This window comes from Schistocerca americana, chromosome 1 (assembly GCF_021461395.2).
Source record: "Schistocerca americana isolate TAMUIC-IGC-003095 chromosome 1, iqSchAmer2.1, whole genome shotgun sequence".
In the NCBI taxonomy this organism is placed as follows: Eukaryota; Metazoa; Arthropoda; class Insecta; order Orthoptera; family Acrididae; genus Schistocerca; species Schistocerca americana.
This window is the reverse complement of record NC_060119.1, coordinates 227,150,900-227,177,702: the sequence shown is the minus strand read 5'-3', so window position 1 is coordinate 227,177,702 and position 26,803 is coordinate 227,150,900. Positions and strand designations below refer to the sequence as shown.

The following is a 26,803-nucleotide window of genomic DNA, read 5'->3' as shown; positions in this document are numbered from 1 at the left end:
AAGATTCTAATGTAATTCCAGTGGCAGATGTTACAAGACAAGACTTGTTTTTAGGCTGAATACCATTTACACTGTTTTTTTCTACTGATCCTTATTTATTTCAAACTAGTTTTCGGTTTATTGGGCCAACAAGTCGAAAAGTAGTTTGAAATAAACAAAAATCAGTAGAAAAAAGTGTCCTTGTTATTCAACATTAAATATGTAATTATTGTACAAGAAGTAACGTAAGAATCCATAAATAAGAAGACTTGTGAATCACGTTGTGGTTTATTGGTTAAATTCAGAAACCGTACATTCCTAGAGGAGCAGATGATTCAGATCAGATGGCTCTGAGCACTATGGGACTTAACATCTGAGGTGATAAGTCCCCTAGACTTAGAACTATTTAAACGTAACTAACCTAAGGACATCACACACATCCATGCTCGAGGCAGGATTCGAACTTGCGACCGTAGCAGCAGCGCGGTTCCGGACTGAAGCCCCTAGAACCGCTCGGCCACAAGGACCGGCCTCCCAGAAGACCAAACCGATGTATTTCTTCCTCCTACGTATTACTTGTGAAAAGGCCATGAAGGTAAAATCAGAGAAATTCGAGTTGACACAGAGGCTTAACAACAATTATTCTTCCCGACCACCATTTGCGACTGACACCGTAAGTGAAAACGTTAAATAAGGCGTCATTCAAAAAAATTATTTCGTCCGCAGACGCCGCTGTAACTACAAGGGGCAGTCAAATGGAAACGAGACAGTCGGAAAAGAGTAAGTAACCTATTCATTATTTTAAAAATAATCGCCATAACTGTTGATACATTCATCTCACTAAGAAAAAGGAGGTTCAACGCTTTCATTGAAAAATGTTTGCGGTTGCCTACGGAACCATGATCGTACCCAGCCGTGCGCTTCTTCGTCTGAAGGAAATCTCATGGGTTGAGATCGGCACTGTTTGGAAGTTGTGTAAGGGCTTCCCAGCGAAACATCTGCAGCGGAGTCGCAAGAATGCAGTCAAAATGTTCGCGGACATTATTCTGCAACAAAGTGATGCCGATCATCAACTCGGTGTTCATTGATTTCCTGGAATACAGTCTCACAATTAACGCACAAAGGTACGTGGACGCTTTGCAAAGGTTGAAGCTTGCTGTCAAGTCCAGACAACAAGGAATGTTGACTGACGGCATCATTCTGTGGTAGAATAATGGCCGTGCACATGCTCCATAAAGTCCCAATCTCTCCCTATACGGTTTCCATGTTTCTGGAGCCGTGAAGAAGGAAAAAAAAAAAAAAAAACCACATTCGTGGCCATCTACGTGCTTGGGACGGCGAAGCGCACACCGTGGTACAGTCATGGTTCCGTAGACAATGGCAAACATTTCTGCATGAAGGCACTGACCGTCTTGTGTCCCAGTTGGATGAATGTATTAACGGTAACGGGTATGGAGATTACTTTTTGAAATAATGAACAGTTCGAGTCTCGGTCCAGCACACAGTTTTCATCTGCCAGGAAGTTTCATATCAGCGCCCACTCCGCTGCCGAGTGAAAATTTAATTCTGGAAACATCCCCCAAGCTGTAGCTAAGCCTTGTCTGCGCAATATCCTTTCTTCAAGGAGTGCTAGTTCTGTAAGGTTCGCAGGAGAGCCTCTGCGAAGTTTGGAAGGTAGGAGATGAGGTACTGGCGGAAGTAAATCAGTGAGAACGGGTCATGAGTCGTGCTTGGGTAACTCAGCCGGCACGGTAGCTCAGCGTGTTCGGTCAGAGGGTTAGCAGCCCCCTGCAATAAAAAGAATTTAAAGAAACTTTGTTAATGGGTGAACGATGAACTTGGAAAAGCATCATGGGACGTCCGCTCCGAACAAGTACAACCAACACTAACGAACAAAATGAGAGAAAAAAAATTGGTAGAGCACTTGCCCGCGAAAGGCTAAGGTCCCGAATTCGAGTCTGAGTCCAGCACACAGTTTTAATTTGCCAAGAAGTTTCAGTTTACTTACTTTTTTCTGTTTGTCTCGTTTTCATTTGACTGCTCCTTATACTTCACTTTTTCGTGTCCGAAAACTACAATTTGTTTGCCCAGTATTGGGCAATGTCCAATGTTTCTTCTTTAGCCAGCCATAGATCGTCGAGGGTGCATCTGTGGGGGTAGGCAGGATATTGTAGAAGATGTTCCATGTCCTGTCGAGTGCCGCAGTCGCATTTGTCGTCATTTTCGTCCAACAAACCCCATTTGATCAGATTAGATTTCACAGGAGCCACTCCAGTTCTGATGCGGTTAAGCATTCTCCAGGTTTTCCTATGACCAGAAACGCCGCTTGGTGGGTCCTCTCTTAGCGGATAGTAGATGCGGGAGCTCATCTAAGGCGCAACTTAGGAAACGGCGTCTGGATTTGAGTCTGCTGGTGCCACACTCTACGCCAAATATTGAGTGACGGGCATCAAAGGTTTGTTTTAGCTTCTCGGTATGTTCATGGGCTTTCCTACGTGAGGCAGGGTTTGTGAAACCTGCGGCCCTGTGAAGATTTTCTATGGGGGTTGGTTTCATGGTTGGTTGTTTTGGGGAAGGAGACCAGACAGCGTGGTCATCGGTCTCATCGGATTAGGGAAGGATGGGGAAGGAAGTCGGCCGTGCCCTTTCAGAGGAACCATCCCAGCATTTACCTGGAGTGATTTAGGAAAATCACGGAAAACCTAAATCAGGATGGCCGGACGCGGGATTGAACCGTCGTCCTCCCGAATGCGAGTCCAGTGTCTAACCACTGCGCCACCTCGCTCGGTGGTTGGTTTCATGCATTGGTTTCCGGTGGTGGAAGGTTTGACCGTTGTCCGATTGGGCAACGTTTCTGGGGAGCGCCGACATTTCACTTTCTTCTATGTAGCATGTAAGTAAAATAAACACGTGGAGGCACCTTCCTTGCTCCCCGACTGCTCCTTATAAAGTATTAGATCAAGATCTTCCACAGCGGAAGATCGTACATGACGTAACTAAAAATAACAGTTGAAATTTTTCACACAACATCTAACAAACGGCAGTGAATTACCAGGGAGGAATTGCAACGGTAAGTTGAGAAGGACAATTAGAAGAAACGAGCGAGTGCAACTTTGCGTCCTGCGAGAAGCCTGGCGGCTCTTTAATTACAGCGCAACTTCTACTCGAAACAGAAAAAGCGCGCCGGCAGGGAAAAGCCAACAGTGGGCGGGAGAGAGGGTACACGAACCGATGGCCCTCCTCATTAGTTGGGGCCGGCCGGTTTTTAAAGGGCGACCGGAGGGCCGCGGCCGTTATATCTGAATGCAATTAGCCCTGCTCGCCTCGGCCCGGCTGGGCTGGGGCCGCCCGCCTCCTAACGAGCGTTTAATTACGGACCCCGCTGACCCGTCGCAAGGCGAGAGGGCGCCGCGCCGCCCCGACCCACGAATATTTTGATAGCGCCGCAAGTTTTTAGCGGCTCGGTCCTTGTGGGGGTCGCAGTATCTCAGTCACACCAGAAACGGAGACGCCTACGCGCCCGTGCCCAGCACAGAAATAACCAAATACGGAATGACCAGGAACTGTAGCTCAAGGCCATAGAGAGAGTGTTACTTAAGATGCTACAGACTTATCTGACTGTCAGACAGTCAGTAAGAAACAAAACAAAAAAACACATTACCCCGAGCTGTCGGTAACGTCATACACCTTCCAACAGGAAACATACACTACTGGCCATTAAAATTGCTACACTAAGAAGAAATGCAGATTATAAACGGGTATTCATTAGACAAATATATTATACTAGAACTGACATATGATTACATTTTCATGCAATTTGGGTGCATAGATCATGAGAAATAAGTACCCAGAACAACCACCTCTGGCCGTAATAACGACCTTGATACGCCTGGGCATTGAGTCAAACAGAGCTTGGATGGTGTGTGCAGGTACACCTGCCCATGCAGCTTCAACACGATACCACAGTTCATCAAGAGTAGTGACTGGCGTATTGTGACGAGCCAGTTGCTTGGCCACCATTGACCAGACGTTTTCAATTGGTGACAGATTGTGCTGGCCAGGGCAGCAGTCGAACATTTTCTGTATCCGGAAAGGCCCGTACAGGACCTGCAACATGCGGTCGTGCATTATCCTGCTGAAATGTAGGGTTTCGCAGGGATCGAATGAAGGGTAGAGCCACGGGTCGTAACATCTCTGAAATGTAACGTCCACTGTTCGAAGTGCCGTCAGTGCGAACAAGAGGTGACCCAGACGTGTAACGAATGGCACCCCACACCATCACGCGGGGTGATAATCCAGTATGGCGATGACGAATACACGCTTCCAATGTGCGTTCACCGCGATGTCGCCAAACACGAATGCGACCATGATGCTGTAAACAGAACCTGGATTCATCCGAAAAAATGACGTTTGGCCATTCGTGCACCAAGGTTTGTCGCTGAGTACACCATCGCAGGCGCTTCAGTCTGTGATGGAGCGTCAAGGATAACCGCAGCCATGGTCTCCGAGCTGATAGTCCATGCTGCTGCAAAGGTCGTCGAACTGTTCGTGAAGATGGTTGTTGTCTTGCAAACGTCCCCATCTATTGACTCAGGGATCGAGACGTGGCTGCACGATCCGTTACAGCCATGTGGATAAGATGCCTGTCATCTCGACTGCTACTGATACGAGGCCGTTGGGATCCAGCACAGCGTTCCGTATTACCCTCCTGAACCCACCGATTCCGTATTCTGCTAACAGTCATTGTATCTCGACCAACGCGAGCAACAATGTCGCGATACGATAAACCGCAGTCGCGATACGCTACAATCCGACCTTTATCAAAGTCGGAAACGTGATGGTACCCATTTCTCCTCCTTACACGAGGAATCACAACAACGTTTCACCAGGCAAAGAAACCGTTTGGAAACTTTGCTCATGTCAGCACGTTGTAGATGTCGCCGCCGGCTCCAAGCTTGTGTGAATGCTCTGAAGAGCTTATCATTTGTGTATCACAGCATCTTCCTCCTGTCGGTTAAATTTCGCGTCTGTAGCACATCATCTTCGTGGTATAGCAATTTTAATGGACAGTAGCGTAGTTCACCGCAGCATCAGTGGCCATATTACAAACCCTACAGTTTGTCAGGCTGCTACAGTGCGTACATTCTGCATCCTATTCACCTCTCCAAGCATTATTTATTCTGCGTAACAGAAATAAAGGATCACATTTCCGAAACCCCTTAAGTGCCTCCCATTGTGACGCGTAAATTTGAAATTTCGATGAAAGGTGCTTGAAACCTTCGTCTCGAATGGTGCAAAATCTTGGGGCGCCCTTCCGCGTCACCAACTGACCTACTGGCTCGGCGATGTTTCAGACAGTAAGGCATCGACAAAAGAAAAAAAAAAAATAATAAGGCCACGATTCAGAAGTTCATGTGAGCTGTGAAGCGGTTTAATTATTTCGCATTAGCACCAAATTTCACCATAATTGTTCCCAATGCTATCGTGAACGTGTTCCTCGATGGAAATGTCGTCAAAGGTCCCCTTACACACATTTCACCGCTTCTTTTGACGTCTCTGTGGTGGAAGTCAGAACCGCGACACACAGCATTGAAATCACTCGGTTTTCTTATGGATGGCCGAGGGAAATATTTCAGACACACCACCGCTCAGATTAGACACGAAAAGTCCTGATAGGGTAGCGTAAAGGGCATCAGTACAGCTACACCTTTCCCTTGGGTGTTGATTCCCACACATTTCGCGGTCGAAAAGGACAGATCGCAGTTTGATGAGCAGCAAAAAGATGTTCTTCACGTCCTTTGAGACTGCTGAGATCGTAGGTCTTTAACCTTTCTCTAAGGACATTGTGGTGCTACAACCCCAGTGAACGAATCACATCTCTTTGGAATGCAGTGCGACTGCAATTTTTCGTCTCGTGCACAGGTTGGAGACACTAGACAAAACTTGAACGTGATCCGAATCAGTAAATGGTATTGTTCGACCCTCCTGTTTTCTGCCCTCCTCACGCGTGATCGCGGGGGACTGCGACATTGACATGTGCGTGAATAAAACGGTAAAGAGTCCTCTAAGACTCCCCAAGTTCGGCAGTACTCTCGGTGCCACCCACGCAATTTCATTGAGCACGTTACAGATATTCTGTCAGAAACTTCGACTCCAGTTCTCAACCTGGCGTATGCTCTGGCGCTAGAAGGTAGGCAAACCTCATCCAAATGTGTCGAGGGGGTTGCATAATCTGTAGGCGCTAGTGCAGCTGCCAGGCTGCTTTGGTGTTGTAGTTTCTGACAGGTACATTTCTAATGTGCTCAAAAAAGTTGCCTGAATGCACAGAGGGTATTGCCGAAAAACGGAGTTTTAGTGATACCATTTGCCGCTTTGTTCAGGCACGTGTTAATGTGATCACGCCACAGGAGGGTGGAAAAGAGCAGAGTCGGAAAAGCGTAAGTACCCTTTACTGCTTCGGATCACGTTCAAATTTCATCGAATGATTTCCATTCGTCCTTGATGGTTCTAGCCTGTATACGAGAGCAAAACTTGCGGTCGCGCTGCACTCCCAAGGAGTGCGATCATGTTAATTGGGGATGCAGACCCTTAATGTAATTAGAGAAGTACTGAAACGTCCGAGAGTGTCACCAGTGTCAAAGGATGTCAAGAACGTCGTTCTGTGAGCTGTCGTTTCCTACTACGAGGGTTGAATGAAAAGTAGTGCCTCCACCTTCGTTATTTGGGTTTGGATGGGAATATTTTAATAAATCAAACGCAGAAATAATCCTTAGCTTGTGATCTGTAATTGCCAATATTCACGTTTCCACATAATCACCAGGCAATTGGATACATTTCTGCAGATGATGAACAAGCTTTCTGACGCCGTCACGGAAGAAGTCGACGCTCTGTTTCAGCAACCACAGTCTCACAGTTCTCTTCTTCAGAAGCATAATGATGTCTCATGATTGACTGGAGAAAGCGGTCACCTTCATTCTCGTAACGCGAGAGGAGTTTCTTGTAAATTTCAAGTCTGTGCGCTTTCATTTCAGGAGTCAGCATCTGGGGTACCCATCGTGTACAGATCTTCCGATAGCCAAGCAAAGCAATAATGTGACTCACACGTTCTTGTGAAATGCAGATTGTGCGTCCAATTTCTCACTGAGTGATACAATGATCGTCCTGAATCAATCTGTCAACATTTTGCTTGTGAAACTCGGTGGTTGCTGTCGCAGGACGTCCAACTCTTTGTTTGTCACCCTGGTCAGATGTTCCCGCTTCAACATTTTTAAACTTACTCGTCCAACGACGCACAGTACTCACATCAACACAATCGCCATACATTGCTTTCGTTCTCTGATGAATCTCCTTCGGGGTGGCACCTTCTGCTGTCAAGAATTCAATGACTGCACGTTGCTTAAATCGCATTGACCGACCGTCTGCGCAATGTTCATACTTTACATTGCAATTACACAACCTTTCAATGCCAAGGCTCCCCGCCACCTGGAGCTGTAGAGAAGGGGCTACGGAACAGGCCAGTACCTGCCGCATAACAATGCTGCCAACAGTTGAAGAGTTACGGAGGTGGAGATATCACGCAAGAAAGACACACAAAAATGTTTCCATGTGGAATGGATTAGAAACGGCAAACAAGTGAGAAACGCAAATGTTGATTTTATTTTTGAACGTCGCTTACACAGTTCGTTCAATATGAGTACCGGAGACGTCGACGAGATGCTTTACAGCGCCAGATTTTCATCTGATTGCCAAAATTGGAACGAATATTTTTCCCGCGTAAATTGTTTCCACATTAATAAAAACTACAAATTTCCGCCGTAATATGATAATTATGGCCCACATTGGACCTTCTTTAGCAGCTGACTTTGACTATAACCACCCGCTACTTCACATCTCGTGATATAACCCACAATACGGCCCAAATGTGACTTTTAATCTACTTTCCTTTTTCCACCCATTAACTGCTGGAATTGTTCTCACACTCAGTGTAGCTACAGGTGACGAAACTTCAACGAGATAATAGCGAAAAACACTTTTCCTTTATTAGAATAATGCAGCATCGCGTTTTGGAAAAAAATCTCGCATATTCTGTTAAGCTCTTAGGCATTGCCTTTCCGGTAGAACAGAATTGCTGATTATATGTTGGATGAATGTGTAAGAGTTGTAAAAAGTGCCAGTTGCATATCATGTGTAATAAAAAGTGATGGGAATTTTTGTTTTCCTTAAAGATTCTCTATTTATTGATTAATGTCAATTTTGTGCCCTTCGAAGAAATCCCTTTCAAATGTGATATACTTCTACCAGCGTCTTTTCCAATCTTGGAAGCACTTCTGGACACCCTTTTCATTATGGTGTTCAGCTCTTTCTGTGATTCTGTTTTCATCTCATCAGTGGTGACAAAAGGACGTTTTCTTCAGCCTCGTGAATAGAAAGAAGCTGCAGTGGGCCATGTCTTGCGAATACAGTGGCTGGGACAACATGACGGTTTTATTTATTTTTTTTGGTCATAAAATCATGAACAAGCACTGAGGTATGTACGGGAGCATTATCAGGGTGCAGTTTCCACGCGTGATTTTGCTTCAATTCTGGTCGTTTTCTTCCGATTGCTTCACACAAACGGCGCGTAACTTCCAGGCAATATTCGTTATTGACCATACGATCATAAGGCACGAACGTATGACGCACTATCCCACTGTAATCAAATAAAACAGTGAGAACAACACTTCACTTGTCGAATTTTTTCGGTGTTGGCTCTTCAGGAAGTTTCCATTGGGACACCAGGGCCTTGGTTTCGAGGTCATGTTTAGGGGGAGGGGGGGGGGGTTAGTGTTTAACGTCCCGTCGACAACGAGGTCATTAGAGACGGAGCGCAAGCTCGGGTTAGGGAAGGATTGGGAAGGAAATCGGCCGTGCCCTTTCAAAGGAACCATCCCGGCATTTGCCTGAAACGATTTAGGGAAATCACGAGGTCATGTTTAGTCACATGTTATAGCCTTCTTTTGAAGTTCTGGGACGTTGTCGACTTCATTCAGCAATTCCTGAGCGATGTGTATACGGCGTCGTTTTTGATTGAAATTCAACGGTTTTGGTAAAAACTTTCGTGCTTCGTTTTATGCCCAAAACATCCGAAAAAATTTGCTTGGCATTAGACAAAAGTTATCAGACACAATTAGCAACGTCTCTGATGATTCGAGAATGAGATTTTTCACTCTGCAGCGGAGTGTGCGCTGATATGAAACTTCCTGGCAGATTAAAGCTGTGTGCCGGACCGAGACTCGAACTCGGGACCTTTGCCTTTCGCGAGCAAGTGCTCTACCATCTGAGCTACCCAAGCACGACTCACGCCCCGGCCTCACAGCTGTACTTCTGCCAGTACCTTGTCTCCAACTTTCCAAATTTCACAGAAGCTCTCCTGCGAGAGTCCTGGTTCGGCTCACAGTTTTAATCTGCCACGAATTTTCTCTCTGATGGTGGTTCGGCAATTTTTCAGAACCATTTTCTTTACTTCTTCCACATTTTCGTCAGTAACTGATGTGCCAGAGCATCCATGGCGATGGTTTTCAACGTCTTCTCGATCCTCTTTGAAACATTTATACTTCTCGTAAACTATTGTCTTACTCACAGTAGATTCGCAAAAAGCTAGAATGGGCTGTTGCACTTTATTTCATTTTTCAAGCAGAATTTAGTGCAAATTCTTTGATCAATCTTCTTCGGAAGTAAAATCTTTTTGACTGTCAACAGTAAACTGAATATTAAAAACAGCCGAAAATGCAAACATACATGAGCAACATGTGTACCTACTAGATACAAAAAGATATTTTGAAAATCGGATGTATGAAACTTGCGAACTGAAAAATTCTCGTTACTTTTTGATGGCACATTGTATAAGGACGACGAGAAAAACAGAAAATATCCCGTATCACGCAACAACGTAAAGAAAAACACAGGAAAATTTTCTCTTCCTGCACCACTCCGGTAACACGGGAGGTGAGACGGATGTGTCGATGTTTGTTTGGATCGCTAAGAGTTTGTGCACTCCAGCTTCGAGTCAGGAGAGAAAAAAATACGGCCATCCGACTTCCGAGTTGTCCGCCCATTTGTCGATGCCGACAAATGACGCGACAGATGCAAAGTATGCCTCGCAGACATTTCCGGCGCCGAGCGATTCCGCGCCAAGGAATTTGTTTCTCTCCAGTGGACTAAGAGCTGACAATAAATCTAAAAATGCTTTCTCCCGAAAGCTATTGGAGCACTCTTAAGAATGATGATGATGGTGGTGATGTGGAAGGTAAGTGTACCAGAAGTTCTAGCTGGTTCTGAAGCTTCATCATTCTTGCAATTTTTAGTCGTTATATAAAAAAATTCCATTTCCACTGGAAGATCAGTTGATCCCGTATTTCTTAAGAGAGAGAGAGAGAGAGAGAGAGAGAGAGAGAGAGAGAGAGAGAGAGAGAGAGAATAACTCACTGAAGTCAGGTAAGAGATAATGGAAGTCGACGTTGTTCGAGCACACAGCACATCTTCGTACTGATCTCTTGTGAACCGAAATTATGTTGTTTGAAATGGGTAGAGTTGTAAAACTACCATAGGCCATCGTAAGAAAGCGTAATTTTCCTAGTAGCTTCGGTCAGTTAAAATCGTAACCCCCTTACCTGTACATAGGTGTGTTGCATACCTATCGGGCGTTGCGTCATTCCGACTGCTTTGTTTACGTATGCGATCAGTGTCTTACTAGATTCCCCAAGAAACCGGAAGCCTTGAATCGTCTAGTTCCTGGATGAGGATATATAAAGGAACACGTGACCTATGGAACATTTTTCTTCCACATAGTTACTGGTCTGTTACTGAGAAATAAACAGTAATTATAGCAAAATTGAAATTGTCAATGTTTAATTTATGTTTTATTCGAAAATTGTTGATTTGTGACCTAAAACATAGGAATGTAATAAGAAAAACAATACAGATTTGTCATATAGCTCTAAAAAACGCACTTTCATCAAAAAAAGCTTAAAAAACGTAAAACAGAAACTTACCATAACATCGCTTCAGTAGTTCGTCGAGCTTATGTGAAACATATTCCTGTTATTACTGAACAATTTCCGTGATTACCAGTAGTATTAGGCAACTCTGGCCTTTGATCATGGTGGTGGTGGTGGTTAGTGTTTAACGTCCCGTCGACAACGAGGTCATTAGAGACGGAGCGTAAGCTCGGGTAAGGGAAGGATTGCGAAGGAAATCGGCCGTGCCCTTTCAAAGAAACCATCCCGGCATTTGCCTGAAACGATTTAGGGAAATCACGGGAAACCTAAATCAGGATGGCTGGAGACGGGATTGAACCGTCGTCCTCCCGAATGCGAGTCCAGTGTGCTTACCACTGCGCCACCTCGCTCGGTCTTTGATCATGATGAAGTACATTTTGTTGAGTACAAAATAACAATAATAATTAAATAGATTTTTGTGTTTGTGCATCTAGACTGTACTTGCATCAAAAGTAATTGCTTTGGTTACATAATAGCGCAGAAGTCACGCGGTGAACTAATTTTTATTACTTATAAAATACAACTTATATTTTGTAAGGATATAAAACACACAATGAGCTAACGCTGAACGACGTACGCTTCTAATTATGTGCAAAATAAACAAACAAAAAACAAAGATGAGTCGCTTCTCCGAGTTTCTCTCTCACATATTTATTTATGTTTCTTACCTATCAACGCTACCAATCAATATTACCGATGATCCTACCATTTACTAGGTCATTTACATATGTACAGGGCGACAGTTATTGAACTACATGAAAAAACGTAAATTAGTTACAAACTACGGCGTGGACACACTTTATTCAACATGTAAACCACACTACGGGTCAGATTTAGGTTATGACATGTTCGATATGTCTACCAAAAATGGTTCAAATGGCTCTAGCACTATGGGACTTAACTGCTCAGGTCATCAGTCCCCTAGAACTTAGAACTATTCAACCTAACTAACCTAAGGACATCACACACATCCATGCCCTTGGCAGGATTCGAACCTGCGACCGCATTTGTCGCGTGGTTCCAGACTGTAGCGCCTAGAACCGCTCGGCCACTTCGGCCGGCGATATGTCTACCGTCATTGGCGATGATGTAGCGCGGACGAATAGCGAAATTCTGCATGACCGCTGAAGTGTCGAAATATCGATGCTGTCGATGACCTCTTGAATGACTGTTTCAGCTCAGCAATGGCGTAGGGGTGATAGCTGTACACCTTGTCTTTAATGTAGCCCCACAAAAAGGAGTCGCACGTGTTCATATCCGGAGAAAATATGGCGGCCAATCGAGGCCCACGACAGTGGCCTCTGGGTACACAGGAGCCAGAATGCTTTTCCCAAAGTGCTCCTCCAGGACATCAAACTCTCTACAGCTTCGATGAGGTCGAGCTCCGATTTGCGTGAACCACATCTTGTCGAAATCAGGATCACTTTGGATAATGGGGATGAAGTCGTCTTCCAAAACCTTCAAGTACCGTTTGATAGTCACCGTGTCGTCAAGGAATATCGCACCGTGACTGGAGACTGCATACCATACAGTCACCCGTTGAGAATAACTAGATTTCTCGATCGTGAAATGCGGATTCTCAGTCCCTCAAATGCACCAATTTTTCTTATTGACAAATCCGTCCAAATGAAAGTGGGCTTCGTCGCTAAACCAAACCATAATGCACATACTAATTCCAAAAATACCCCGCGGCTAACCGTGCGGTTTGAACGTCCTACCGCAAACCGTTCAGAGATTATGACGATTTTATTTCATATAGTTTAGTAATTGTCACCCTGTACCAAAACTATAAAACCTTCGTTTTGCTTGAGCGCGACTCTAGAAATGGGTAATGGAAAGCATCAGTAGGTTTGTTCCTGTCGTGAGATTTATACTCCTAGGTGACAAACGAGGAGAAAGTGTCACATAACACATGTACACTATAAAACTAAACTGCGCCCGAACAGGCCCTGAAGGCCCAATGGGATCGACCGGCCGTCGTGTCATCCTCAGCCCACAGGCGTCACTGAATGCGGATATTGGGAGGGGGAGGGGGCATGTGTTAGCACACCGCTCTCCCGGCTGTATGAGATCGGAGCTACTACTTCTCAATCAAGTAGCTCCTCAGTTTTCCTCACAAGGGCTTAGTGCATTCCGCTTGCCAACAGCGCTCGGCAGACCGGATGGTCACCCATCCAAGTACTAGACCAGGCTGACAGCGCTAAACTTCGGTGCAAAGACGTGAGTTAGACACACTGTATTCGCAAGGGGAACTGTTTGGGGGCGCGTTCTTAAAACCTGTTGTTGTTGTTGTGGTCTTCAGTCCTGAGACCGGTTTGATGCAGCTCTCCGTGCTAATCTATCCTGTGCAAGCTCCTTCATCTCCCAGTACCTACCGCTACCTACATCCTTCTGAATCTGCTTAGTGTATTCATGTCTTGGTCTCCCTCTACGATTTTTACCCTCCACGCTGCCCTCCAATGCGAAATTTGTGATCCCTTGATGCCTCATGTTCAAATGGCTCTGAGCACTATGGGACTCAACTGCTGAGGTCATAAGTCCCCTAGAACTTAGAACTGCTTAAACCTAACTAACCTAAGGACATCACACACATCCATGCCCGAGGCAGGATTCGAACCTGCGACCGTAGCGGTCACGCGGTTCCGGACTGTAGCGCCTAGAACCGCTTGGCCACTCAGACCGGCTGATGCCTCAGGACATGACCTACCAGCCGATCCCTTCGTCTAGTCAAGTTGTGCCACAAACTTCTCTTCTCCCCAATCCTATTCAATACTTCCTCATTAGTTACGTGATCTACCCACCTAATATTCAACATTCTTCTGTAGCAACACATTTCGAAAACTTCTATTCTCTTCTTGTCCAAACTATTTATTGTCCATGTTTCACTTCCATACATGGCTACACTCCATACAAATACTTTGAGAAACGACTTCCTGACACTAAAATCTATACTCGATGTTAACAAATTTCTCTTCTTCAGAAACGCTTTCCTTGCCATTGCCAGTCTACATTTTATATCCTCTCTACTTCGATCATCATCAGTTATTTTGCTCCCCTAATAGCAAAACTCCTTTACTACTTTAAGTGTCTCACTTCCTAATCTAATTCCCTCAGCATCACCCGACTTAATTCGACTACATTCCATTATCCTTGTTTTGCTCTTGTTGATGTTCATCCTATATCCTCCTTTCAAGACACTGTCCATTCCATTCAACTGCTATTCCAGGTCCTTTGCTGTCTCTGACAGAATTACAATGTCATCGACGAACCTCAAAGTTTTTATTTCTTCTCCCTGGATTTTAATACCTACTCCGAACTTTTCTTTTGTTTCCTTTACTGCTTGCTTAATATACAGAGTGAATAACATCGAGGAGAGGCTACAACCCTGTCTCACTCCCTTCCCAACCACTGCTTCCCTTTCATGCCCCTTGACTCTTATAACTGCCATCTGGTTTCTGTACAAATTGTAAATAGCCTTTCGCTCCCTGTATTTTACCCCTGCCACTTTTAGAATTTGAAAGAGAGTATTCCAATCAACATTGTCAAAAGCTTTCTCTATGTCTACAAATGCTAGAAACGTAGGTTTGCCTTTCCTTAATCTTTCTTCTAAGATAAGTCGTAAGGTCAGTATTGCCTCACGTGTTCCAACATTTCTACGGAATCCAAACTGATCTTCGCCAAGGTCGGCTTCTACCAGTTTTTCCATTCGCCTGTAAATAATTCGTTTTAGTATTTTGCAGCTGTGACTTATTAAACTGATAGTTCGGTAATTTTCACATCTGTCAACACCTGCTTTCTTTGGGATTGGAATTATTATATTCTTCTTGAAGTCTGTGGGTATTTCGCCTGTCTCGTACATCTTGCTCACCAGATGGAAGAGTTTTGTCAGGACTGGCTCTCGCAAGGCCGTCAGTAGTTCTAATGGAATGTTGTCTGCTCCCGGGGCCTTGTTTCGACTCAGGTCTTTCAGTGCTCTGTTAAACTCTTCACGCAGTATCGTATCTCCCATTTCATCTTCATCTACATCGTCTTCCATTTCCATAATATTGTCCTCAAGTACATCGCCCTTGTATAGACCCTCTTAAAACCCATCAGAAGGATAACTCGCGTCAATCTATAATTTGAAAATTCGCAAACAGTTCGCTTTCATATATCAATTTGATAATAGCCGGCAGGTGTGGTCGAGCGGCTCTAGGCGCTTCAGTCTGGAACCGCGCGACCGCTACAATCGCAGGTTCGAATCCTGCCTCGGGCATGGATGTGTGTGATGTCCTTAGGTTAGTTAGGTTTAAGTAGTTCTAAGTTCCATGGGACTGATGACCTCAGATGTTAAGTCCCATAGTGCTCAGAGCAATTTGAGCCTTTTTTTAAATAATAGTTGATGGTTGTAGTCATTTTAGCATGTTCTCTGCATCGTCTGAGTCGCCAAAGGAAAAGTTCCAAATATTGGATTTTGTCGGCGTGCCTTCAGAAACACTCATATTGTTTTTAGTTAAAATCTGTATGTATGGACAGTCTTCGTGGACAACCATGGCTATGTGTAGTCGCGCATATATTGCCTACACTCAGGTACGTGTTGCACACAGATCGCTGTCAAAGTTAAATATTTCACGCAACGTTCGATCACTTTTAGGCTAGAATGGTGTTACGGTTCGTCACCTGGTGCAAAGAGAAACTGTCGCAATAGATCAATGGAAGTTATCACTTTCCGTTACACAGTGCTGGGTTTAGTTCAACCGGTTCACTCCAACTTCGCAGCCTTTACCTGCTCCACACGTGAACTCTAGAACAAGCAGCAGACCTGACGTACTCTTTTAGACAATCGGCGTAACACGTCAGCAATCCACGTTAGAGGGGTGCACCATTGTTAAGCTAAAGCGTATTATTGCACTTTTATTAAAAAAATTTAAATGTTAAGTTACTGTTTTAAATAACTGATTTACAGAAGGACGACGAAAAATTGTTTAAGGGATGTAAAATACATAATAACGAGCTATAATGGGAAACACTTTTATTCCGATTATACTTTGAAGCTAACGAAAACATTTAAGCTTTGGACTAAACGCACTGACTATTGCTATTGCTCAATTTTGTCGTGTCAGTCTTCGGTAGGCATCCACAGGCGACGGTGTGTAGCCAAATGTAGAAGAATCCAGTTGTAAGAGCCGAAAAACATCAGACGGTAGTAGAAACGATAAAAGAGTGAAACAGCTTTACCCTATCCTAAACGTTATCCACTGTACACATTCAGCAAGCAGTAAAGAAAAGCAGGCCAAGTGTGAGTACGATTCGCATTCCTAGGGTTAGTACAGCCATGAATCGAGAATCTCACAGACGTACAGACAGTCTGATGAAAAAAGAAAAAAAAACTTTGATATCATTGCAAAGTAACAATTTCGTGTTTTTACTTTAGTTGTACTGTGAAGCCTTTGCTCTTCCCAAATGCCATGGTTCTATGTGATTGGGAAGTGTCCTATATGTTTTGTCTTGTGAGTTTTCCAGTTTAAACATATGTGACGAAAATGGCCGTATTGATTGCTTTGACTTTGAAACATACATTTATTACGCCACCAAGGAACCATATGTCTGATTATGTCACATGAATTTCAACATGATACTGCGGCGGCGCGGTTTCGTTCGCCCTTTATCTGCACCTACCTGTGAACTCGGTGCAGCTGATCGCCGGTAGGAAAGCCGAGCAGAAACCTACCGTACTGCAACTCGCATCAGGCTACATACAACGCAACTGTTCTGAGAATCGGAAAAAGGTCTTAATTTTGAATGTAAGGTGGAAATACTGGCAAAACTTCGGTATATTCTGAACCTTGAGATGTACGAGTTCACTGCCAAGCCCGTGCTAATCTTAACACAGTCATGCTCAAACCCTTTCATTCCCATTAGCAAGTTTATGGTAACGTATTTCCCGAAATCTGAACAGCAACTAACCACGGATTGTTCTTAAATAAAAACGCTTGCCATACTATTAAGCTTATCGGCGCCTAAGGCACTGAAGTTTTTAGTCACCGATCTATTCAATATTCCACGTGGAATTCATGCCTGTTCTCATACGCAAAATTACTTTAAAAAATCCGTACTTTCTGAAAAAACACACACACACACACACACACACACACACACACACACACACACACACACAGGAATAAATATGCCTTCACTTTTAAACACTTTTGAAACATGTAGCACAACTAAAACTGCCATATTATAACTTCCTTCGGAGCTCATACTACACACGACCGTACAATTGAAAGGCTGGGCTTCCCTTAGACTGCTATAAGCATTCTACATCTCCAAGAGGTAAGACGCGCGAAGAATATTCCGTTCTGATTTAAGGCCAATAGAAAAACATTATTCTCTCGCGACAGTCTGCGTTTTTGTTGATTAACAATCAACAAATAACACACGAGCTGTACTTTTTCCCGAAAGAAATATTTAACATTCTTATATTTTGTTTATACTTTACGTTATTAACTATTTCCATTTGCTCTCGAATTATCTTTCCTTTTACCACAAACTTACTTAACATATTATGATACAAAATTCGCCGTCGTCTGCATTCACACTGTCTTAAAACTTTCTCACACTAGTTCGTACAGTGTTCATCAGTAGAACAGTGATCTACATATTTACTTTAGGCCACATTAACGCTACTGAACGCATATACAAAACTGTACAAACATAAATAAATAAAATTCCTATGGAGTAATAAACAAATGGCTCTGAGCACTATGGGACTCAACTTCTGAGGTCATTAGTCCCCTAGAACTTAGACCTAGTTAAACCTAACTAACCTAAGGACATCACACACATCCACGCCCGAGGCAGGATTCGAACCTGCGACCGTAGCGGTCTCTCGGTTCCGGACTGCAGCGCCCAGAACCGCCAAGTAATAAACAGAACAATTCACAAGAACATCCTCTTGACCTGTTTCTTGAATGTCTCTGTGCGCTACTGAACTCTGTTGGTCAAAATTCTTAACTACATTACAGTTCTTTCTGTTTAGTCCTGTCCGCTACTGTCCTCTAGCAAATGAACCCGCTTCAGACCATCTGTCACTGTGAACTCATGAGTCATTCTCCCGGTACACAGGCCCTAGACAGGAGCGATAAAAGGCGCCACGCCTCAATATTTCTACCCGTTCCTGAGAAAATTGTTTTAACATACAGACAGACAGACAGATGGACGTACAATAAAGTGCTCCTGTAAGGATTCCGTTTTTACTGATTGAGGTACAGAATCCTAACACGGACAAATTTGGAAAGGAAATTAAAATTCAGGAAGAAGAAATAAAAGCTTTGTGTTTTACTGACAACAATTCTGTCAGAGACTAAGAGGAGCAACTAAGCGGAATGGCTAGTGTCTCGAAAAGAGGTTGTAAGGTGAACATAAACCAAATTAAAACAAAGGGTAATGGAATGTAGTCGAACTGAATCAGGCGGTGCTAAGGAATTAAATTAAGAAATAAGATGCTAAAGGTAGTAGATGAGTAATGCAATTTAAGCACCAAAGCACCTAATATCGCCAAAGCATATAGGATATAAAATGCAGAGTGTCTATAGCAAGAAAAGGATTTCCGAATAAGAGGAATTTATTAATGTGAAATATAAGTTTAACTTTTACGGCGTTTTTTCCTTTTTTCTCTCTGAAGGTATGTCTCGAAGTGGAACGGGGACGATAAAGTGTTCCGACAAGAAGAGGTCAGAAGCTTTTGAAACGCGGTGCTACAGAAGAAGGCTAACATTAGATGGGTGCACTGAGTAACAAATGAGGTAGTACTGAATCAGATTGGGAAAAAACGAAATTTAGAGCACCACTTGACTAAAAGAAGGAATTGGCTGATAGCTCACTTCGTGAGGCATCAAGGAATTGTGAGAGGTAAAAACTGTAGATATAGAAGAAAGCGCGAATACGGCAAGCAGCAGGTTCAGGTGGATGTAGGTTGCAGTAGATATGCAGAGACGAAGAGGCTTGCAGAGGGTAGACTAACACGCACAGCTACAGCTAACCAGTCATCGAGCCGAAGACCACAACAACAAGAGTATTTGCGCTTTTATTAAGTTAACCACGAAAATATGTGCGTCAGGGTGAAGCGTTTCAGACACACAGTTAAAACTAGAATGAAAACTCTAGCACACATCTGTCGTTCTCCAAGGAGCGGCGGACTCATTTGCCCAAATGTATCTACGCGCTTTTCTATTTGGAGGGGCAACGGCCTTGCCGCAGTAGATACACCGGCTCCCTTCAGATCACCGAAGTTAAGCGCTGTCGGGCGTGGCCGGCACTTGGATGGGTGACCATCCAGGCAGCCATGCGCTGTTGCCATTTTTCGGGGTACACTCAGCCTCGTGATGCCAATTGAGGAGCTACTCGATCGAACAGTAGCGGCTCCGGTCACAGAAAACCATCATAACGACCGGGAGAGCGGTGTGTTGACCACACGCCCCTCCTATCCGCATCCTCAACTGAGGATGACACGGCGGCCGGATGGTCCCGGTAGGCCACTTGTGGCCTGAAGACGGAGTGCTTTTTTTTTCTATCTGACCATTTTACGAGCTTTTCCAAATTGCGGCGTTGGTGTCCACTCCAGTTCCACTACCGATAACCTGATAGGAAATCTAACGCGTATATTTTGTTCTAAGATCAAGCTCAAAATCTCGAGATTGGGCCGGCAGAGAGAAGCTGAAATTCTTGCTGATGTTCGTTAGCCCAAGTTGAAAAGAATGAGCACTGTGTAGTGAACGTTGACATTTTGGAAGACGCTGTCAGTGTTACCAAAGAACAACGACGGTATGTGTTCATTCACCTCAAGTGTCTAGCTAATAGTTAGCCGTAATTTTGCAGTGGAGAGAGATATTATAATAAGTGCGCAGCTTGGTGTTGTTACCCAGTGACCTACTTAGATGAACCTCTCAAATTTTGACGCTAAGAAGTAGACCGCCCAATACATATGACTCTTTGCATCCGTGCTCTGTTGCGTACACCAAGCCACAGGGGAAGGAACACACGTTCCTGTAAGTTCACAATAGCCAAGGTGAACGAAGCTACCAGTCCGGGCCGTAACGAAGTTGGCACACCAATACCAAATCAGTAATCTTTCGAGGCCGGAAATAGTCAGCTTGGCTGTGTGCCGTGACGCGATACGAACAGCTACCAAGTACGGCAAAGAGTGAACCGTGCCGCGAACCTGGCACACAGGCTCAGCTGCCAACAGTGGACACAGGTGGCGCCACGTGACGTGCATACTTCGACGGGCCTGCAGCCGTCGCTCGTAGCCTTACTACCTGACAAGTCCACATGTGTGCTAGGCGAGGAATCCGAATCACTGTCGGGTACAAAATCGTAGAGCTACCATATTTGGGGGGGGATGTTTGTTGCTACGTTTTCGCCCGCTGCTCCAAACCGTACCTATGAGATCAAAGTCGAGGAACTGCGCGGGCCAGTTGACATACGTTAGGTTGCCTGAAGTAGGAACATATGCGTACATCGCCGTGACCATTGTTGTTGTCTTAGAAGGGGGGCGGGGGGGGGGGGGGGGGAGGTTGGTGTCAACAGCCCAATTTGTCGAAAACTGCTTTGTTTTCGAGTTACAGGAGATGAACCCAAGAAAGTCCCAATTTTTCTCCAATTTTTACCCATTTCCTAGTTGAAATTTTGATGGAACTTCGAAAATTCGGATTCAGAACCCTCGGAAACATATAGAAAGCTTGTCCAAAAAACTTCGTCAAAACTTTCCAATAAGAACCACAATTTGACTGAACTACCTCGACATGAATACAGAAAAGGAAGCATTTGGTCTCCGAGAATGTTGAAATATCTAACTCGGTACATATAGCCGGTAACCTGAATGAGCGGGTCCAACCAAGTGACCGTAAGAGAAACGCCCCCAAAACATCAGAGAACCACCTTTGACCTGAACTACGTCCTCCAGACACTGCAGGTTATAGGGCTCAGTGGAATGTCGGGCATTCGGATACCTTGCATCATTTACAAAAGGCAACACTAAACATCTCCGGTCAGTTACTGGGGAGATTCTGTGTCATTTGGCCTGTTGAAGGCGTGAAACATTTTGTGCCACTGTGAGCAATGGTTTTTGGCGGGGGCCTAGACTGAAAATGGCCGTTGCATGCCGATCCCGTCGCAATGTTCACTCGAAAACTCGTGTACGTGGATCTATATTATCTGACTCTTTACAGTATTCGCAAAAAAGGGTTCATGTTCTGAAGACATTTTTTATGAAAAAAAATTTTCCCCTGAAATTCTGTTATAAGCAAGGTAACCAGTTTACGGGAACTTCTTTCCGAAAGATTAAAAATCGATTAGTCAGAAATAATTTTAAACGTTGATTTTAATTCAGTTAAATCTTTCTTCCGTTTTTCCACAACTACTTGCTTTTTATACGTATATGTATCAAATAAATGTTGTTATTAAAATCTAGAGGGAAAAAAAGAGTCCTAGAGAGAGAGAGAGAGAGAGAGAGAGAGAGAGAGAGAGAGAGAAATTCCTCTGAAGACAAACTAACATTTATTAATTTGGAACAATTCTGCTACACAGTTTTTTGTTCAATATTATGCATGTTGATATTTATATTGGAGTCAAAATTATTTGCTATGAAAATTAACAGTTGATTATACAGATGATCTTAAACTTCTATCATCTACTTGCGCAGCTTTATAGTTAATTAGTTTCTTTACGTTTCGTTTCTTAATATATTCACGTCCACATACCTTACGCACTTCAATCATCCAATGTTTCGTAGAAGAATATGAACCTCATCCATCCCTTTCTTGCTGACACACATCAAAGTCTCCAGCTCTGTCGTGAGTTTTAATATCTCTCCTTCCAAAACAAGATTTGCCTCCAATAAAACAGGTGGCAAAGTCCACGATCATTCTTCTCTCAGTCCATAGAAAAGAGTAAGAGGAAACACTACATAACAAAACAACCAGAACTGTCCGCCACGCCATAAACTCAACTACACTGCAGACGTCTGGTGTAAAACGGTAGAGACAATGGTAGGGGAACGGTGAATGAATGGAAAGGGGAACTTGGCTTTTTCATTGTTAGGCACCTGATCCTGACTTCAACAATACTGAACACACATGAAATTTCATCAAGTCGAAAATATATGCAATATTTCCTTACACTTAATTGCCTTTTTCATTTATGTAAGTGGTTGAGCAATAGAAGCTGGAAAAATTATGCATTAACAGAATCATTTTTCAAATAATATATTCCATTAGAACTACTGAAAGCCTTGGGAGAGCCAGTCCTGACAAAACTCTACCATCTGATGAGCAAGATGTATGAGACAGGTGAAATACCCTCAGACTTGAAGAAGAATATAATAATTCCAATCCCAAAGAAAGCAGGTGTTGACAGATGTGAAAATTACCGAACTGTCAGTTTAATAAGTCACAGCTGCAAAATACTAACGCGAATTCTTTACAGACGAATGGAAAAACTGATAGAAGCCGACCTCGAGGAAGATCAGTTTGGATTCCGTAGAAATGTTGGAACACTTGAGGCAGTACTGACCCTACGACTTATCTTAGAAAATAGATTAAGGAAAGGCAAACCTACGTTTCTAGCATTTGTAGACATAGAGAAAGCTTTTGACAATGTTGACGGGAATAATCTCTTTCAAATTCTGAAGGAGGAAGGGGTAAAATACAGGGACCGAAACGCTATTTACAATTTGTATAGAAACCAGATGGCAGTTATAAGAGCCGAGGGGCATGAAAGGGAAGCAGTGGCTGGGAAGGGAGTGAGACAGGGTTGAAGCCTCTACTCGATGCTATTCAATCTGTATATTGAGCAAGCAGTAAAGGAAACAAAAGAAAAGTTCGGAGTAGGTATTAAAATCCATGTAGAAGAAATAGAAACTTTGAGGTTCGTCAACGACTTCGTAATTGTGTCAGAGACAGCAAAGGACTTGGAAGAGTAGTTGAACGGAATGGACAGTGTCTTGAAAGGAGGATATAAGATGAACATCAACAAAAGCAAAACGAGGATAATGGAATGTAGTCGGATTAAGTCGGGTGATGCTGAGGGAATTAGATTAGGAAATGAGATACTTAATGTAGTAAAGGAGTTTTGCTGTTTGGGGAGGAAAATAACTGATGATATTCGAAGTAGAGAGGATATAAAATGTAGACTGGCAATGGCAAGGAAAGCGTTTCTGAAGAAGAGAAATTTGTTAACATCGAGTATAGATTTAAATGTCAGGGAGTTGTTTCTGAAAAGTATTTGTATGGAGTGTAGCCACGTATGGATGTGAAACATGGACGATAAATAGTTTAGACAAGAAGAGAATAGAAGCTTGCGAAATGTGGTGCTACAGAAGAATGCTGAAGATTAGATGGCTAGATCACATAACTAATGAGGAGGTATTGAATAGAATTGGGAAGAAGAGGAGTTTCTGGCACAACTTGACTAGAAGAAGGGATCGGTTGGCAGGACATATTCTGAGGCGTCAAGAGGTCACCAATTTAGTACTGGAGGGCAGGGTGGAGGGTAAAAATCGTAGAGGGAGACCAAGAGATGAATACACTAAGCAGATTCAGAAGGATGTAGGCTGCAGTAGGTACTGGGAGATGAAGAAGCTTGCACAGGATAGAGTAGCATGGAGAGCTGCAACAAACCAGTCTCAGGACTGAAGACCACAACATCATCTCTAAAACTATTCGCCTGCCTTAAAATATGCACAAGGCGTTTGTTGTGTATTTTACGAGGTGTATTTTTAGTAATTACGGTTTTCTTTCAAAATGAACCATTTTGAGCAAAAATTTTAAAAAATGGAAAACGTTAACTTTTGGTGGAGGGAAATGGGGGACGCGTCCTCCATACCGGGGTAGGAGGGGGGGGGAGGAGGGAGGGGGAGGAGGAGGAGGAGTGGAACTTTCCTGTTTCTTGCTTCTACGCCCCATAAGGGTGTTTTTCCGAAATTTCAAAATTATCTAAATTATTTACCTCATTTGCCGTTTTAATGACTAATTTGCGTGGGGTAACTGCAGAATAACAACTTTTAGTACAAGACAATAACTTCAGTTTCTAATTCTTGTGTAGATCGATGTTGCGAATACTCGAAACCGTTGTGTAATGCAGCCGTTAAACACATGGATGCTTTTATAGGTACAGGCGAAGTCGTAAACACGTCAAGCGGCATGCTTCATTTTTCGTCAGTCACTCGAATGTTTGCTTGCTGTAATGTGGCTCATTTGCGCACGTGCTCAGAGACCAGAGGTCTCCCGCGGTTTCCTGTGCAACACTCCGCAATTTCCCTTCAGTCTCAAAAGGCACTCGGAATAATCGCCACGAAAAAAATAAAAGCTGCGCCTGCCTTCCCGGCCGCGGCTTTATTCTTTGTGCCGTATATCTGAGACGGAAATTAAAATCAGTTGGCAAGGAGGCGCACGGGGCTGTTGTCGTCCAGCGCTAGAATTAAAAAACTCCAGAATTGTTTTCGGGTAATTAAAGCCCCCCCTCTGTTGCGCATCATAAAACGAAATACGCAGCAAGAAAATGAGCGCTGCTCAAGTGCGCAATTAGCACCAATTAGACGCGGAAAAACTGTAGCACAGTGCGGATTGGTGCAATCTGGGGAAAGAGCATTACTTCTGCCGTTCCGACAACTTGGCAGAAATCTAAGTTACGCGATGCATATCTACTGTACGACTGAGGCCACGTTATAAGAAAAGAGCGGGGGATCTTTGTATGCCTTAATTCCAGCTTCACAGTACTGAAATGTTTGTTTGCATTTTCGCGCTCCTGCTGAAAACATATGACATTTGTATTTCGCATCCACTTAAGGGTAACACGTGACTAATTTTCGCCCGCTTGGCAGCAATGACTTTTGGAGATTATTTCTTTGCGCTACGGTACGAACAGCACATTTTTTTCTCTAGTAACTTCAGTTATGTAACATGCTTACTTATGCATCAGTGTGTACTACACTCGTTTACTAACTGAGAGCCGCGCGGTCTCAGACGCCTTGTCACGGTCCGTGCGGCTGCCCCCGTCGGAAGTTCGAGTCCTCCCTCGGGCATGATTAAATAGTGTGTAGGCTTAGGGACCGACGACCTAAGTAGTTTGGTCCCATAAGACCTTACCACAAATTTCCAAATTTACTGAGATCTCCGTGATGACTTTTAGTCGTACGAGGGACATGGTTGTTGTTGATCTCATTAATGGCAGCCACGTTGGGGAGGAGAATCATAACTTCGTAATATTAGTCAACATTACACCACGTGGCTACCACTGGGATGCACGCAGAATCAGAACAAGTTGATTTATAATTCAAACGATGAACATTTATTTAACATTCTACTTGGACGAATAATGGGTGAAACGCAAAACTGCGAGAAAACTTAGAACTATCCGTAGCAATACAAGCATCCATAAGTTATTCTGTACAACCTACTCACGTGCACATGCCACAGAAAACATTTCAAATTCAAATGTGTGTGAAATCTTGTAGGACTTAACTGCTAAGGTCATCAGTCCGTAAGGTTACACGCTACTTAATCTAAATTATCCTAAGGACAAACACACACACCTATGCCCGAGGGAGGACTCAAACCTCCGCCGGGACCAGCCGCACAGTCCATGACTGCAGCGCCTAAGACCGCTCGGCTAACCCCGCGCGGCGAAAGCATTTCATTATTCATGATACACCAATAGCAAAATTGTAAAAGTAAATCTATTTCCAAACCCTTGCATTTGCTGATTGAATGGAGAACAGGTTTTTACCCTGCGGAGCTTGGAGCAAGACCAAATATCTTTCTCCCTGGACCGGAGAAAGCTTCTTAAAGCAACGGTTCCTTCTCCTCGTCTTTCTTTACGGTTATTGCATAAGCAGTCTATAATTTAGAGAGGTTACCATGTCATACTGGCCGTCGAGATATGTGATAAACATGTTTCCGCCGGCCGGTGTGGCCGAGCGGTTCCAGGCACTTCAGTCTGGAACCACGCGACCGCTACGGTCGCAGGTTCGAATCCTGCCTCGGGCATGGATGTGTGTGACGTCCTTAGGTTAGTTAGGTTTAAGTAGTTCTAAGTTCTAGGGGACTGATGACCTCAGATGTTAAGTCCCATACTGCTCAGAGCCATTTGAACCAAACATGTTTCCATCCTTCGCAGTCCAGTGTCATATACGCATTGCTAAAAGCACGACAATGACTGCAGTTGTAACGTGCGCGTGGGGCACACAATACTCATTAAAGCCTGTACTATGGTAAGTGAGTGGGGTTCACCTTACGAGACAGGATTTTTGTATAGATATTGATCGCGTGTACCTGAATGGTGGCAAGTCACACTTACACCCACTCTGTAATAACAATGATACGTCAAGTAAGTTCGAAATGCAACTACACGTCAGGACGGACAAAAGAAAGCACAGCAGATGCTACCAATTTGTTAATAATACGGTCGCCAGCCTAATTAGGCATTAACTGAGTTTCTTTCCTGTACAAGTTAGTGTATATTCATGCAAACCAACACGTAGTAAACTGCTTAATATAGTAAATTCTAGAACCAGAAAATCTATTGAACTGATAGTTTCACGTTCTGTACTGATATGGAAAAACCATGAATACATAACACTACACTATAATGTATACTACAAAACTTCGTACTGTCTGTTGATCTGATTAAAATCGGGCATAGGTTACCCTAGAAATAGTAATTTCGAGCCACAAACAAAATGTCAATTTTAATAAAGATAAAACACTGGTAAATTTTGGCTTTTATATTAACTTTAACTTTTGCTGGTC

General features: G+C 43.7%; 1 protein-coding gene and 1 pseudogene across 1 annotated transcript in view; both read left to right on the top strand.

The window, feature by feature from the left end:
- The window catches only part of LOC124621499 (protein sister of odd and bowel-like), a 576,924-nt gene that overhangs the window by 416,814 nt on the left and 133,307 nt on the right, over positions 1–26,803 (top strand). The window lies entirely within an intron of this gene.
- LOC124555953 lies at positions 19,238–19,355 on the top strand (annotated as a pseudogene).